Here is a 14,959-nt window from a genome sequence, read left to right on the forward strand (position 1 = left end):
GCTCAAGATGGAGCTACTTTTACCCAGGGTGCCACACCAGCAAACTGAAACTTAGCTAACTTCTTATTCCTCTAAAAGCTCCAGTTGACCAGAAATGCAGTATTTCCACTCAGCTAATCCCCAAGTGCCAAATCAGCTCACCCCAAACAAGGCTAACTGTGTAGTCCCAGCCAATCAGATATTTTCAATTTGTCTATCTATCCCTTTTTCTTTATTCTCTACCCTGTAACAGCTTTCTGCTTTACATCTTCGCTATAGTTTTTTGAATGGAGGCTGTCAGTTTCATAAAGTACTAAGCAAATTTTGTTGGGATTTAAAAAATGAATACATATTCTTCTTAAGTACTCATAAGACATAGTAGAAAAGGGGATGGAGAAAAAGAAACTCCAATTTGGAGTACACTATTGGTAGGAATGTAAACTGATGCAAACCCTATGGAAAACAGTATGAAGAATTTTTAAGCAAATATAATAGATGTATTATGATCCAGCTATAAAACTCCTAGACATATATCTAAAGGACATGAAAACTCTAATTCATGGTGTATTGCACCAAAGTAAAAGACTCTGGGGTGCGTGGGGGTGGGGAGAATACAGGTCCAAGAAGGATGACAGAGGACCTAGTAGGGGTCATATTGGTATATGGAAAACTGAGAAATGTTATGCATATATGAACTATTGTATTTACTGTCAAATGTAAAACATTAATTCCCCAATAAATTTTTTAAAAAGAAAACTTTAGGGAGTTGGGCTGTAGCGCAGCGGGTTAAGCGCAGGTGGCGCAAAGCACAAGGACCGGCATAAGGATCCCGGTTCGAACCCCGGCTCCCCACCTGCAGGGGAGTCGCTTCACAGGTGGTGAAGCAGGGCTGCAGGTGTCTGTCTTTCTCTCCTCCTCTCTGTCTTCCCCTCCCTCTCTCCATTTCTCTCTGTCCTATCCAACAACGACAACAACAATAATAACTACAACAATAAAACAACAAGGGCAACAAAAGGGAATAAATAAATAAAATAAATATAAAAAAATTAAAAAAAGAAAACTTTAATTCAAAAGAATATATATATATATATATATATATATATATATATATATATATATGACCCTGTGTTCATAGCTGCACTGTTTACAATAGTCAAATATGGCAGTAACTTGAATACCCAACAACAGATGACTTTATAAAGAAGCTATGAGATATATATCTCTATGTATATCTATATATCTCTGTCTATATCTATATACATATACACACATATACTCAATGGAATACTACCCTGCAATTTAAAAAACATGATATTAAATCATTTGGAATAAAACAGATTAAATTAAAAGTGACTATTTGAAGGGAAATATGTAGAGATGAAAGACCATGACTGGGTGGTTTCATTCATATGTAGAATATAGATAACTAAAGTAAATGAACTTGCAAAAAAAAAATGTAACTGGGGGACAGATGGTGGCACACCTGGTTAAGTGCACATAGTATGAAGTCCAAGGACCAAAACAAGGATCCCAGTTCTAGGTCTCAGTTCCCCAAATACAAGTGGGATACTTCACAAGCAGTGATGCAGGTCTGCAGGTGTGTCTCTTTCTCCATCTCTATCTTCCCCTCAGCTCTCAGTTTCTCTCTGTCCTATGCAGCAGCAACAACAACAATAATAGCAACAACAATGGGGGGAAAAATGGCCGCCAGGAGGAGTGGATTTGTAGTGCAGGCACCAAGCCCCAGTGATAACCCTGGAAGCAAAAAAAAAAAAAAAAAAAAGTAACTAAACTGTCTCATGCTTTGTAACAACTATGGTGGTTACTAGAAGAGGGAGTGAGGGCACAGGACTTTACTGAAAGGTCCAGTGACTTACACACAACACATATGGGTGTAAAGTTACACCTCTGATATCTTATAATTCTTTAAACAATTGTTATATAATTAATGTTAACTTTTTTTTTAATTTTGACTCACCTAAGTTGTCTTCTCTAATAATTGTTAACACTGGGAAGAAGCAGAAGCAGTCCTTGAACCTGAATCTTTGTAAGTCTAAATCTAATATTTGTTCTTTGATATCAAAAACTCTGAGGACCTAGGAGACCCATTGAAAGCACATGAGACATGATTATAGGTGAGGTCGACATGTTACATAAGATTCGCAAAGGCGTTTCTAGTTTCTGGAAGGTGAGGCTGGAGACTTGTGGCTACTTACTTGTGTTCACAGGGATGAGGGACATTCAGATGTAGATGGGTTGGCTTGCTACTTTCATCAGAAAGGAAGGAGAAGGAGAGTGCAGAATTAGAGAAAGGTCATGTGCTGCCCAGCTCACCCAGTTTCAACATCCCTCTGAATTGATGTACCAACTCCAGGGGCAGTTACCAGTGCCTTGCCACCAGGGACATAGGGTGATAATCTGGTCCAAGTCCCATGTACATACACCCCCATGCTATTTATAGACACAGTCTATCCACTGAGAGAAATTTAAACTGCTGTGGATGTTGTGTTCTTGCCATGTCATAGGTCTTGGGGTAGAGGGGTACAGAGGTCACAGAGATAGATTGATTACTCTCTCAAGCACACAGTGATGGTTCTTGTAACTCAAAATAGAGACAAAGATGAAGACTAGGAATGGAATTGGGAAAAAAAACTTACTGATGAATTAAACACTAAATCTAATTTTATTCTGCACATCTAGATCATAGGCCTTCCCAGATATAAGAGAAAATGAGATTTGAAGTGGTGATTTTTTTTTTTAGAAAGTGTATTTAACAGGTAATTACAAAGCTGTCACTGCTACCAACATAGTTAATTAATATGAGAGGGGGAAAATTAATTGTATGTCTCGAAGATTTTTAAAACACAGACTGAATCTTTTTAATATGTGGGCTGTGTATTTGGTATGCAGACTCTCTCAAAAGCCTAGACCAAGTAGATCAGAAGCAACCAGTGGCACAGCTATATACAAGATACTGGGTACTATACAGCAAACCCTAACAAAAGGACTTTTCAAAGTTAACCCAATTACCAAATAATGTGATGATAACATTAACTATCGATTGTCTTTTTGAACCCTAAGACAGCAGGAACCTCACATCTCCACTATAGATCCTCTACTTCCCCCAGTCCTGGAACCACTGGACAGGGCCCACTTTCCCTTATGCCTCTCCCAATCCATATCAAATAATATTGCATCTGCCGATCACAACCTAAACAACACAACGATTGCCACCTCAACATGCTTCACTTCAGACTGTGTCCAGAGACTTCAACGTGTGGAATGACAACCCTTCAGCTTTATTACTCGGGTGAGACCTTTCCTTTCATAGTATACTCTAATTCCATCTCAGGTGGTTCACTTTCTAACAAAGTCCCAAAACCTAGATATACACCAGTTTCTGTGAGAGAGAGCATATGTTCACACATATCCGTAAACTACTGCAAAATATATACCTGAAAGCAGAAATACACTAGAGTTTGCAGTGAGTACCCCCCTAACACTTCCTCTCCACTATTCCAAGCTTTGGGTCCATGATTGCTCAACAATTGGTTTGGCCTTGTATGTTAACTCTCTTTTCAGTCACAAGGTTCCAGATGTCATCAGGATGCCGGCCAGGCTTCCCTAGACTGAAGACCCCACCAATGTGTCCTGGAGCTCCACGTCCCCAGAGACCCACCCTACTAGGGAAAGAGAGAGGCAGACTGGGAGTATGGACCGACCAGTCAACGCCCATGTTAGGCGGGGAAGCAATTACAGAAGCCAGACCTTCTACCTTCTGCAACCCACAATGACCCTGGGTCCATGCTCCCAGAGGGATAGTGAATGGGAAAGCTATCAGGGGAGGGGGTGGGATATAGAGATTGTGTGGTGGGAATTGTGTGGAATTGTACCCCTCCTACCCTATGGTTTTGTTAATTAATACTTTCTTAAATTAAAAAAAATGTATTTAACAGGTAATTACAGAGCTGTCACTGCTACCAACATGGGGCTGGGGGGCTGGGTTTGGGGGTGGCAGCTCTGTGTACATAAAGGTGACCAAAATATGTTCTACAATATATTTGTGCATATTACACAAACCAGCTCATTACAATTGACTGTGACAAGCCCTGTACTAGAAATATTAAAAAGGTTGATGGGAGCACTTCAAAAGGAAAGAAAGATTAAACCTGGGGTGATGAGAAGCAGTTCTATTGGAGGTAACATGTCAACTCAATTAAGCAGACATGCATCAAGTGGCAGGCACTGCACTAGCATGGGGTGAGGGATGTTCAGATGCACCGCACCTGTTGTCAGGGACCTCCAAGCTAAGGCCATGGCAGAGCCTGGAAATGACAGTGCTACAATAGAGGCAGTGTGACTGTACAGGGCGGCACAGCACTGAGAATGACAAATTATCTGTATGATGTGTATGTGTGTCCTGGAGAAAGTAATGCTTGGATTAGACTAGGAGTAATCAACACTATGCTTTTTATGTAGTGCTGGAAGTTGAACTTCTGGATCTCACACACATACACTCACTGAGCCACCTCCTCAGTTTGTTTCCCATGAGGAGAGAGAGAGAGAGAGGGAGAACAAACACAAGCACTGTGGTTTTTTTTTTTTTTGAGCTCTGACTCTTTTGTTTTAATTGTTCTCATGCAGTTCTGAGAATCCAGAAAAGGGTCTCATGCACAGAAAGCGGGTGCTCTGCCAATGAGCCACATCTCTGAGGATAAATATGAACTTACTGTACCTCTCACATGACCCAGGTTTGAGCTCAGTCCCTAAAGCACTGGAGCAAGTTTTGGTGTTGTGGTATCTCTCCCTCTGTTTTTGTCTCTTTATGACAAAAAAAGAGTAGTGAAGCCTTATGTATATGTGTAATCTCGGAGTAGTGAAGCCTTATGTATATGTGTAATCTATGTACCTATATATCTCTAGAGATGTATATATGGATTTACTCAATTGCAGGTAGAAAGCAACATACATAAAAAGGCTTCCCAAAGAGAATATATATATTTCACTCAGGACTAAGCACTGTCCCAACTGTTTAGCAGACATAATTTCACAGAGTGACACTTTGAGGTAAACACTATTACTAGACTTTGTGTGTTCTTAGATGCATGTTTTTCCAGATTTCAACATCTCTGGAAATAGAATTTGTGGTAGATTGTTTTCCAAATAGTTACCAAGATTCCCCTTCCTTGTCTCCATTTTCTTAGTCTTTTCCCACAACGAGGCTTAATGTGGTCATGTGACTTGTTTTGATCAATGGAACAGCAGCACATATGATGCCAGGCTTAATGTGGTCATGTGACTTGTTTTGATCAATGGAACAGCAGCATATATGATGCCACTAGACATCTGGAAAAACTGCACCTTGTGGCTTGTTCCCTTTGCTTAGTCTTGAGCCCTGAGACCACCATTTAAATATACTGTAGCAAATTTACCAGAATAATTGTTGGGAGAACTAAAGAAACCCAGAGAATTGCCTAGCAACCATTAAATATGTGTGTGAAGCTATCCACCATTCTCCACTGTCTATCTCAAGCTAATCTAACAGCTGACTGGCTGCCAGAGAAAGTCCAATAAAAGCCAACAGAGAAACCACTCAGCTAAACCCAGTCCAAAGAATCATCAACTAAGAAATAGTTGAAGTTTTAAGCTACTAAGTTCTATGGTGATTTGTTTTCTAGGAAAAGCTAATCAACATAGAATGCATCTTCTAACTGGTTATGCACTACAATTGTAATGAAGACATGAGTCAGTTTTGTTGTTTCTCATGGTTACATGAATAATAGTCTTATAATTAACTATGATATAGATCGGAAGTTGTACAATATTAATTCACATGGAAAACAAGAAAGTTAGAGATTAGAGGGGAGTTTCTTGCCCTACAAACCTGTGAATTTGAGTTCAAGCAATGAGACACAGAAACTTTTTCACTCCTCACCAGGGTTTTCTCTGTTGCTCCATTCTGCTGCTCAAGACAAACCATTTTTCCAAAGATAGTGAGAGACAGCTGGGAGACACCATAGCACTGCTCTACCACTCGTGAAGTGCCCCCTTTGCAAAGTGCTTTCAAATCTTCAAACATTTAAGTGTGATCTCTGCCAAGTGGGCTATCCTGGACCCCCAGAACCTTTTCTGTCAAAATAAATAAGTAAATAAATAAATAACTTTCCTTTTATTTTTTTCCCCCAGGTAGAGGATTAGAGGTGAGTCACAGCAACATTACAAGTCTTGTAAAATGTCTCCTTTGCATAGTATTCCTACATGGGCAGGGGCTTGAATCTGGGCATTAGAACATGGCAAACATTCTCCATGTGCTGTCCTGCATATACCATCTCCCTTATTGATTTGTAATATTCCTTAAAGAGATTGATTAACTTCAGATTGTGCAACCTGGTTTTATCCTTGGTTGCTATTGGTGGCATGTACATAGTTGTAAAAACCATGCCTATAAATATTAGTCCAAGATTTGCACAGGATTGAGAGGCTTATGAAGATTAATGAACTGTAGCAGCACCTTGTTGGCCTAGTGACGTGAGAGAGAGATGACCCAGGAACCAAGCTCGTGGCAGGGAGACTGTTCAAACCTTTATTCATCCTAGTGCCCCAGAGTCAGGTGGTAGCACACCTGGTTAAGCCACGTGGCACAAACCACAATGGCCAGCTAGGATCTCTATTTGATGGTCAGACTAACCACCAAAATTGCTTAATTATTATTATTTTAATATATTTTTAATTTTTTAAATTATCTTTATTTATTAGAAATAGCCAGAAATCTAGAAGGAAAGGCATGATAGGGAGAGAGACAGAGAGACACCTGCAGCCTTGCTTCACCACTTGCAAAGCTTTCCCCCTGCAGGTGGGGACTGGGGGCTTAAACCCAGGTCCTTACGCATTGTAACATGTACACTCAGTGAGGTGTACCACCACCTGGACACTGTGAAAGCTATTTTTTGGTCATCTCCAGGGATTTACCGATCTTGGATGACTTTTCAGATAGAATGAACAAAACAGATAGAGAATCAAGGAAAGGAATCACAGCACTGATGCTTCCTTCAATGCAGCAGTGGAGGCCAGGCTCAAACCCATGCTGTGTACATGTTAAAGTAGTATACTGTCCTATGTGAGTTCATTTACCAGCCCAAGGGTTTTTGTTTTTCTGTTTTTAATAGTGCTAACACTGAAAGAGACTTGAGAAACTATTTAGTCTTGCCCCTTTATTTCCATAGGAAAAATGTGGACTTCTGAGAAATGAAATTGTTTCCCAATGTCACATAGTAGCTTCTGCCAGATTAAGTAGGCTCTATATATAATTCCTTGGCTGAAAATGTCACCTTATGGGTAAAACTCTGTGTCCCCCAATTTATATGTTGAAGTTTTAACCCTCAGCCCCTCAGAATGTGACCTGAATTGGAGATTAGGTCTTTACAGAGGTAATCAAGTTAAAATGAGGCTATTATCGGTGTGGGCTCTTTATGAATAGTGCTTATAAGGAGGAATAGAGACATGATGTGTAGGAAGGGGCAACGTGGAGGCCCAGGGGAATGACTACTCATAAGCCAAATGGAAAGGCCTGGGGTAGCTTCTTCCTGCACAGCCAGCAGGAGGAAGCAACTTTGTTCATACACTGATTTCCAGTCTCCTGTCTGTGGGACAGTGAGGCAGTACATTTGTATTGTTGAAGCCACCAGGCTGTGGTACTTTATCATGGCAACCCTAACACTTCCATCACAATACTTGGAAAGTGCCTGGAGATAAACACCAGGGCTGAAGGACTGGCTGGAGAAGAGGGAAAACCATTAACATGATAAAATTATGGGTGGAGAGAAAGAAGCCTCAGCAAGGGAAACTAGGATTAGTTAAGTGGAAACTAATAAAAAGGAAAGTGGAGTCCCCTCTTCCCCCCAGTTCTTCTTCTTCTAGTGTTTGCCCTTCTTCCATAGCCAGTCAACAGCGTCAGGTTGAGCCTGATGTAAAGTTTCAAGACCTCCTTTGAATCTGGAGAGGTGGCAGTCCTTGACTTTGTGGGGCATAGTCTGTCTGGAGCCGCAGGGGCAGTTCGGGTCGTCTCTGGCTCCCCAGTGATGGAACATAGCGGCGCATCAGCCATGGCCTGTTTGATAGCGATTGAGGAGGGCCCAATCATAACGTGCTAGGTCAAAGCCGGGTTGATGCTTGCAGGGGTCTGTGATGAGGTGTTTGTTCTTTACCTCAGCTGACAGCCAACTCTGTTTCCAAGAGACTGGAACAGAGAAGTTCAGTGTAGGCATAGGGGACCAGATTGGGTGACGAGACGTCAAGCGTTGTGGACAGGGCGGGCGAAGATATCCACGTATATTGGCAGGTCCAGTCGAGTTTAGACGTGGGAAATGAACTTGGATGATGCCGCATCCCGACGAATATCTGGCGGGGCGATGTTGCTAAGAACTGGCAGCCATGGAACCGGGGCGGAACGGATGGTTCCAGAAATTATCCTCATGGAGGAATATAATTTGGAATCGACCAAGTGGACATGGGGGCTACGGAACCATACTGGGGCGCAGTATTCTGCAGTGGAATAGCATAATGCCAGAGATGATGATCGTAGTGTGGAAGCGCTCGCGCCCCATGAGGAGCTGGCCAGTCTTGCAATGATGTTATTCCTCGCGCCCACCTTTGCTGCAGTTTTTATGAGATGTTCGTGAAATGACCGAGTGCGATCGAGAGTAACGCCAAGATAGACTGGCTGGGCTTCATGCCGGATTCTCGTATCGCCAAGCTGCACATTAAGCTCACGCGAGGCCGAGGCATGGTGTAGATGGAAAACAGATGATACCGTTTTTGCAGTGCTAGGGATTAGTCGCCATTTTTTACAGTAATCAGATATCAGAGACATGTCTTTCATGAGTATTTCCTCGAGGATGTCGAACTTGGATGCCTGAGTTCCCCCCAGTTAAGTCAAGTCCATACCTTAAAGTGAGAGAGAGTCCAGAACTTCAGGGAAACAGAGGTTGGTTGTTGAATGCAGCCCTCACATCACTGTGCTATGGTGGGAGCAATCACTGCTAGAATGGTCGGGCCTTCTAGAAAAAGGAGAAAAACCCAGGGAAAGTCCTTAAGATATATCATTTGGCAGCATCAACTTGGCTATGCCAGAGGCCTCCAGTGAGTGCAGGCTCACTCCCTGAAATAAAAACAATCCACTTCAATGGTTGCAAAGTGTGCATTAAAGGCAGACTGCCTGAGTCTCAAGTGTGGTTTTGCCCTCATGACCATTTAATTAGGCTGTGTCTCAGTTTCCTTATCTGTTAAAGAGTGGCCACATGCACTGTATGAGTCCTAAGATCATTTGTTAAATCTTTGAATAAATGGTATTTGTCACCAGAAGACTTTACTATAATTTCTCTCATGCCTCTGGTTCAAAGCATTCTAAATGGGCCCACTGTTAAAGAGAGGTTGAGACAAAATAAAATTTAGCCTAGGTGTGGTGTATTACACCAAAGCAAAAAACCGCTCAGAGGGACTTTGGTATCCTTATGCATGATGGTGGGAAAAGACCCAATTTGGGGGCAAGAGTGTTTTGCAGACACCCATCATAGATGAGAAGTTGTATTTATGTGTCAACAACTGTACGTAAAGCATCAGCCCCGTCCCCCATATTATTGGATAAAAGAAAGAGAGGTTGAGGTTACCAGCAAGTCCGAGGTTCCTCAGGGAAATTGAAGGTTTGGAATATAAGCCCCATCCCTCCTCCACCCACACACCACAGTCCCCCCTCCCCATGGGCATCATCACATGGAGACAGAACCCCACAGAAAACTCACAACTGGCACTGAGTAGGGCCCCTAATATCATGACAGGTGGATGGAGGGTTTGAGCAATGGCAAGCGTGCATTCTGCTCAACCATGACCGGCTGATTTGTCCAGAGTTGCTTAATGTCCAGCATTGCAGAAGTCCAGACAAGAGCGTCCCCAGCTAAGGACTGTGATGAAACCTCATGTGAGGGGACCATGGCGAAATCAGGTTAAAAGGAGTCACACGCGTCGGTGCTAAAAGAAAATCTGAAAGCAAAGCCAAAGCTCTTGCTGCCAGGGGGTCCTTCCACCGCCTGCTGAGACCTCAGGGCACGTGGTTGAAGGGTAGCGGAGGGGAAAAGGAGTCCCCACGGCTCCCCGCATCTCAGACCCTAGGGTTTGTGAGTTTTCAGGTGGGTTTAATACAATTTATCTTTTGTCTTTTCTCACATTCGTTACGAAATCCCCAGGTCAGTTCTGGAAATTCCTGCTGCGTGTGCCCAGCGCTCCTTCTAGACACTGCGCGCCGCCCAGCACGCGCGCGCCCAGGTTTCATGGCGGACACGCGCGGGCCGGCCCTACGGGGGCGGGGCCTGGATGCTGGGTGGGCGGGGCTATAGGGAGGTCTACGGTCGGTGGGGCGGGGCCTCCGGGCGGGACCTGCATGGCGGGTGGGCGGGGCCTATTAGGGCAGGACCTGAGTGCTGGGTGGGCGGGACCTACGGGGTCTGCAGGGCGGGGCGGGCGCGGCACGCGCACCGGCATCAACCTGGCTCCGCCGCGGCAGGGGTTGGGGCACAGCCAGCTGGCAGTGGCTCCGGCGGCGCCCTTAAATAGCATCCGAAGTCGGTGCAGGGTAGGCATTGGACTGCGGTGACACCCGGCAGTGGAGCGGCCCGGCCATCGGAGGAGGTGAGTGCTCCTCATGTGTGGAGCCGCGTCCTTTCCCTCCGCGGCCTCAGGGGTCTCTTGGAGGTGTGGGAAGAGATGGCTCTGCCGGCTCGAGCCCAGGAGGTAGAGGGCCGCCCCGCCGCCCCGACACTCTGGGGGATGTTCCGATTTTCTGGCCTCTGCCCTGAGGCTCCGCTTCCCGCTGCAGCGGAGGCCTCCAAGGCCGCTTCCTGTGCGGGCGCTGGGGATGCCCGGCCGGCTCCTTCCGCGGGCGGCGGGGGCGCGAGGCTGGTGCAGCGCGGGGCCCGGGGGACTGGGGGGCGCGGCCGGGGACCGGCCCCTTGTTTGTGCGGCTGCCGGGGCTCATCTCATCAGACGGCGACAGAGAATCCCACGGTGCAGGTGGCGGCGGTCTCTCGGTCACGGGCATGCATGCACTCCCCACCCCCGCAGCCGCGGGGTCCACAGCCACCCCCGGGCCGGACTGTCTTTCTGCCTGGGAGAGATGGTGGCTCCTGCGCCCGCAGCTCGCTGGAGAGTCAAAGGCAGCATCCAAAGCTGGTTGCCATATGTAGAAATTCTCGCGGTGTCTCCAGGGGAGTCCTCACAGTCCGCTTGCACGGTAGTCGTGATGGTGCCATTTGACTTCAGGAGCCAGCTTTTTTTTTTTTTTTTTTTTTTTTTCCTAATGAGCTAGGCGCCCTCCTGGTCACCTTGCTGTGTCGGTAGAGAGTAGTGGAAGAGGGCTGGAATGAACACGTGCATAGGACCTAGCGACAGACCTTGGGACTGAACACTGGCTTAGTTAGAATTCAGACTCATACCCCCTCCCCTCCCACAGCCACCTTCAAGGTTAGGGAGCTTAATTCCGGTCATTACTAAAGTGTCCTTTACCTTTTAATGCTAAAACTTTTCAATTTCTTGAGACAAAGCTCCCGGATTGTCAATATACTTTATTTGCTGACCTCTGCTTTGCACGGGAGAAACTAAACACGAATTTCTTTCCCTCTTTCTTTCTTTCTTTCTTCCTTTCTTTTTTTTTTGTTTTTGATAGTTTTTTTATTTTTCAAAATGTACAATATTTGGGACTTGTTCATGCATCTTCACCAGCAGCTGGGGCATCTCCACCCTTGGTGTTTCTGGTGTAGATTACTTGAGCTCTGTGTTTTGATACCAGTTTAATAAGCCCTTTACTGAGGAGCTCCTGAAGGGCAGCTCTGGCCAGCGAGCCTTTCTTTGTTTTACAAGAGCACTGCTTAGTGTGCAGGGGATTGAACCTGGGACTTTGGTGCCTCAGGCACGAAGAGTCTCTTTGCATAACTGTTGTGTTATCTACCCCCCTACCCCGCTCTAAACACCAGTTTCATAAACAAATTATACCTGTGATTATCCTGCACACGAGTAATTGATTGCTCAACACAAACAAAAAACAGAAAGTAAAGATTGATTCTGCTTTTTTTTTTTTTTTTTTGAAGTGGACATGGCAGGTTAAATTCGTTTTCAACTTAGGGGCTGTGTTGACAGTTCTGTTGGGTGGGTTTGGGATAGTGTGACACTTTTTTTTTTAAAGAAGCCTTTACTTTCTGTCAGTTTGCAGCCTGCCAAGGGAAGCTTTCTTGCCCTGCCTAGAGTGCACCCCTGCCCAATCTGAAACTTGACTCCTTATTTATGAAAAGACCGCCATCAACCAATGCCTTCTAAGAGCTAAAATTCTATGACTAGAAAAGCCTTAAAAGCAGCACAATTTATATCTTCCATTCTCCCTTAAAATAATATGAACGGGAGTCGGGCGGTAGTGCAGCGGGTTAAGCGCATGTGGCGCAAAACGCAAGGACCGGCGTAAGGAACCCGGTTCGAGCCCCCAGCTCCCTACCTGCAGGGGAGTCGCTTCACAGGCGGTGAAGCAGGTCTGCAGGTGTCTCTTTCTTTCCCCCTCTCTGTCTTCCCCTCCTCTCTCCATTTCTCTCTGTCCTATTCAACAACAATGATGACATCAATAACCACAACAATGTTAAACAAGGGCAACAAAAGGGAAAATAAATAAATATTTAAAAAAAATTAAAAGAAAAAAAATAATATGAACATATTTATACCATATATTTTTGCATCAATTTTCTGTAAGAAGAAAAAGCTTTTTTTTTTTAATCACCTTCCTCCACAATTTTAAGTATTTTAGCATATTTCCTTCCTGTCTCTGTTACATATATTTTGGCTGTTTTGTTACTATTGCAGGCAACCTCTCTGATTAAAAAATCTCTCTGGGCTTTTCATTTTTATAATTTAAGAGATAGGTACTTGTGACAAATGCTGGTAGGAGCAGGTGCCTACTTCTATTTCTATCATGAAGAAAGAGTTTTAAAAATTATTCTTGCTTTCAAATAAGGCTTGGAGTAACTGAGAGTGAACCAGCTGACCATGTGTTGCCAAGTATTGTTTTGTATAGCGGTCTTGTAGAAAACTCTGAAGGACGGGCCAAGCAAAGTTCAAGTCTTGTCATTACAGCTGGGAATTTCTTCTTTCTCACTTTTAAGTTTCACTTTCTGGAAAGAACAGAGCTATATGAATATGAATAATTTCTAGAGGTATGTACTCAAGAGCCTTAGAAAAAGGAATATGCATTTAAAATTTGTTTTATTTATAAAATGGAAATATTGACAAGACCATAGGATAAGAGGAGTACATTGCCACTCAGTGCCCACAGAGCTTCCTATCCAGTCCCCATTCCTTGATAGTTTCCCTAGTTTTTATCCCTCTGGGTGTATGGGCCCAAAGAATATGTGATTTTAAAAAATATTTATTTATTTATTAATTCCCTTTTGTTGTCCTTGCTGTATTTTATTGTTGTAATTATTGTTGTTGTTGTTGTTGTTGGATAGGACAGAGAGAAATCGAGAGAGGAGGGGAAGACAGAGAGGGGGAGAGAAAGACAGACACCTGCAGACCTGCTTCACTGGCTGTGAAGCGACGGGTGGGGGCCCGGGGGCTTGAACCGGGATCCTTACGCTTACGTTCCTTGTGTTTTGCACCACCTGCGCTTAACCCGCTGTGCTACCGTCTGACTCCCGAATATATGGAACTTTTAAGGCCAATTTCTGAACTTTCTGTACAGTTTTGTTACTTAAAACATATCTGTTTTGCATCTGATACCTCATAATCAAATTCTGTTAAGTTGGAATCTAATAATAATGTTTTATGATTAGGCTTGTTTGTTAAAGATGTAGTGGATCAGACTCCTGCATTACAAAATAGAAACAGAAAAAGAACTTCCTTTAAGGCAGCTCAAAACAGTTGGTATCCTCAGGCCTCTTAAGAATTGTCCTGTTTCACAAGCTAAGATTCTCCAGGAGGCAGATTTAAGGTCCTAGATTTTTTATTGAAGGTTGCCAGTCTAACTTAAATGGTCTGGCACGTTAGGGTCACTTTGCTGGAGAGTAAGTCTCAGTGAACAAAGTTGATCTGAAGCTGCCAGTGATAAGTCTGAGTCAGGACTTCTGAGAACTTTTAAAGAAACAGAAGCCCTGAAAGCAGTAGCTGGACTTTCTGCACAGTGTTTGTGATGCAACTTCAGATGGTCACTTTAACTGCATTTCCTTATACGAAATGTACATTGCCAACTCATAAGAAATTCTAGTTTGTGTAAGCTGAGGAGATACCTACTTTGAAACAATTGCCCAGGCCCCATTGACAAGAGAAAAGAAAAATAGTATTTGACCTAAGTTACAGATTTTCCCTGATAACCTGAAAGAACAGTGATACTACTTGGTATGATCTGTGGATTATTTTGAATATCTGGGAATATTGTGAACATTTATTTATATGGAATGATTTTGTAGCATTCTCAGACTCCCCTTTCCAAAATAAGCTATCAGATTATACCAATAGGAACACTGTGTGTTTGGAGAGTGAGGGGAACCTGTGTTTGAATTTTTCTGCCTTTTTATACCCTGACAATCAGAAGCTTTTTTTTTTACTGTATTAGAAACAACATAGTAATTAGTGAGTTGTAACCTTTGTAGAATCAATTGGGGAGGATGAAATAGTAAAGCCATCCTTGAAGACTGGCTGACTTGGAGGGATGTCCCATTCTTTGGACAGAAACTAAGTAGAGATGAGTAAAGGCACTGCTCCCCTGTTGGTCTACTGAGAAAGACATATTGTTAGAGTGTCTTGTCTTTGTATCTAAGAATTTAAAAACCGTGGCTTCCTATAAAGACCTGGGTTTATTCTCTCATTTTTAAAGAGCTTTTTTAAAAATTTAATTTATGGGAGTCGGGCGGTGGCGCAGTGGGTTAAGCGCACGTGGCGCAAAGCGCAGGGACCG

At 43.7% G+C, this 14,959-nt stretch overlaps 1 protein-coding gene across 5 annotated transcripts in view; it reads left to right on the forward strand.

Annotated features, from left to right (window-relative positions):
• The first annotated feature begins 10,482 nt into the window (after positions 1 to 10,482).
• ACSL1 (acyl-CoA synthetase long chain family member 1) overlaps positions 10,483 to 14,959 on the forward strand; it is an 86,770-nt gene continuing 82,293 nt past the window's right edge. For all 5 annotated transcript variants that reach the window (XM_060183951.1, XM_060183941.1, XM_060183953.1 and 2 more), the window contains exon 1: positions 10,483 to 10,659. The gene's annotated coding sequence lies outside the window, so the exon portion shown is untranslated. The remainder of the gene's footprint in view (positions 10,660 to 14,959) is intronic.

This window comes from Erinaceus europaeus, chromosome 2 (genome assembly GCF_950295315.1).
Source record: "Erinaceus europaeus chromosome 2, mEriEur2.1, whole genome shotgun sequence".
Taxonomy (NCBI): Eukaryota; Metazoa; Chordata; class Mammalia; order Eulipotyphla; family Erinaceidae; genus Erinaceus; species Erinaceus europaeus.